The following is a 2,031-nucleotide window of genomic DNA, read 5'->3' as shown; positions in this document are numbered from 1 at the left end:
GTTTTCTCAGTCAGACAATGTCTGAAACTAGGACTAACAAGGTAAAGCACCCTTCCACAAATTGTCAAATTGGAAGTCGAAGAGCAAGTTACATAAATTACAATGGCAACAAACTTTTTTTCAAGTAGACTGATCACTGTAGGAATCCAACGCTTTCATTGTGTGTTACATGCGCAGTATGTAAACTAGCAACGCCACCAACACACAATACTGCTAAACTATGAAACAACTGTAGCAAAACAGGGCATCCTCGTTGTCCATGTGATGGATAAGATTACTAATTCGCAATATAAATGTCAATGTAAGCAGCAATTTCTGTTGGAACGTCCTTCATGGACCAAATAACATACATTTCCCACGTCTTCAGTGCGAATCATGTAGCAAAAGTAATTCAAAGGACATAAAAATATTGAGTGGATTTACTAACATAATTATGAACCACTCAAGAACGTAAATGGATCGTCACATAGTTGTCAAACGTATTCTACGGCCAGAATGAGATTTTCACTCTGCAGCGGAGTGTGCGCTGATATGAAACTTCCTGGCAGATTAAAACTGTGTGCCCGACCGAGACTCGAACTCGGGACCTTTGCCTTTCGCGGGCAAATGCTCTACCAACTGAGCTACCGAAGCACGACTCACGCCCGGTACTCACAGCTTTACTTCTGCCAGTACCTCGTCTCCTACCTTCCAAACTTTACAGAAGCTCTCCTGCGAACCTTGCAGAACTAGCACTCCTGAAAGAAAGGATATTGCGGAGACATGGCTTAGCCACAGCCTGGGGGATGTTTCCAGAATGAGATTTTCACTCTGCAGCGGAGTGTGCGCTGATATGAAACTTCCTGGCAGATTAAAACTGTGTGCCCGACCGAGACTCGAACTCGGGACCTTTGCCTTTCGCGGGCAAATGCTCTACCAACTGAGCTACCGAAGCACGACTCACGCCCGGTACTCACAGCTTTACTTCTGCCAGTACCTCGTCTCCTACCTTCCAAACTTTACAGAAGCTCTCCTGCGAACCTTGCAGAACTAGCACTCCTGAAAGAAAGGATATTGCGGAGACATGGCTTAGCCACAGCCTGGGGGATGTTTCCAGAACGAGATTTTCACTCTGCAGCGGAGTGTGCGCTGATATGAAACTTCCTGGCAGATTAAAACTGTGTGCCCGACCGAGACTCGAACTCGGGACCTTTGCCTTTCGCGGGCAAATGCTCTACCAACTGAGCTACCGAAGCACGACTCACGCCCGGTACTCACAGCTTTACTTCTGCCAGTACCTCGTCTCCTACCTTCCAAACTTTACAGAAGCTCTCCGCTGCAGAGTGAAAATCTCATTCTGGAAACATCCCCCAGGCTGTGGCTAAGCCATGTCTCCGCAATATCCTTTCTTTCAGGAGTGCTGGTTCGCAGGAGAGCTTCTGTAAAGTTTGGAAGGTAGGAGACGAGGTACTGGCAGAAGTAAAGCTGTGAGTACCGGGCGTGAGTCGTGCTTCGGTAGCTCAGTTGGTAGAGCATTTGCCCGCGAAAGGCAAAGGTCCCGAGTTCGAGTCTCGGTCGGGCACACAGTTTTAATCTGCCAGGAAGTTTCGTATTCTACGGCGTTGCCATTGTCCATTAGACTAGAAGCAGGAAGAAACCTCGGTCAGCTGATGTGCTGATATAGCTAGCTCTGGCGAAGCTCGCGCTTCGAAGGCGCCACAGCATCGCCTGGGCGCGTGTTAGCCGTGTGTTCAACGGCGTCATATCGTGGACCGCGCGGCTGCTTGCGCCGTCAATTCGAATCCTTCCCCAGGCATGGATGTGTGTTAGGTTAGGTAGGTTTAAGTAGTTCTAGGTCTAGGGGACTGATGACCTAAGCAGGTTGGTCGCATAGATTTTAGAGCCATTTTTTGACATTTCGCGTAAATTTTCTTTACATAAGCGGCCGTATCTTTAGATTGCGTTGAAATAGAAGCTCACTTTTTTACACCACCAAGGGACCGTGTACCGCAGGAAGTGCGATACATTTCCGCTTATTATATCTACCCGTAC

The 2,031-nt window shown here is 47.9% G+C and overlaps 4 non-coding genes across 4 annotated transcripts; 1 reads left to right on the top strand and 3 right to left on the bottom strand.

Moving 5' to 3' along the window:
- Window positions 1-559: 559 nt before the first annotated feature.
- Trnas-cga lies at window positions 560-634 on the bottom strand. The gene has a single exon. It is a non-coding gene; the product is annotated as a tRNA-Ser (tRNA).
- A 226-nt stretch (window positions 635-860) lies between these two features.
- Trnas-cga lies at window positions 861-935 on the bottom strand. Its single transcript has one exon. It is a non-coding gene; the product is annotated as a tRNA-Ser (tRNA).
- Window positions 936-1,161: 226 nt separating this feature from the next.
- Window positions 1,162-1,236, bottom strand: Trnas-cga. Its single transcript has one exon. It is a non-coding gene; the product is annotated as a tRNA-Ser (tRNA).
- A 251-nt stretch (window positions 1,237-1,487) lies between these two features.
- Window positions 1,488-1,562, top strand: Trnas-cga. The gene has a single exon. It is a non-coding gene; the product is annotated as a tRNA-Ser (tRNA).
- The last annotated feature ends 469 nt before the right edge of the window (window positions 1,563-2,031 follow it).

Source organism: Schistocerca americana, chromosome 1 (genome assembly GCF_021461395.2).
Source record: "Schistocerca americana isolate TAMUIC-IGC-003095 chromosome 1, iqSchAmer2.1, whole genome shotgun sequence".
Classification (NCBI taxonomy): Eukaryota; Metazoa; Arthropoda; class Insecta; order Orthoptera; family Acrididae; genus Schistocerca; species Schistocerca americana.
This window is presented reverse-complemented; position numbering and strand designations above follow the sequence as displayed.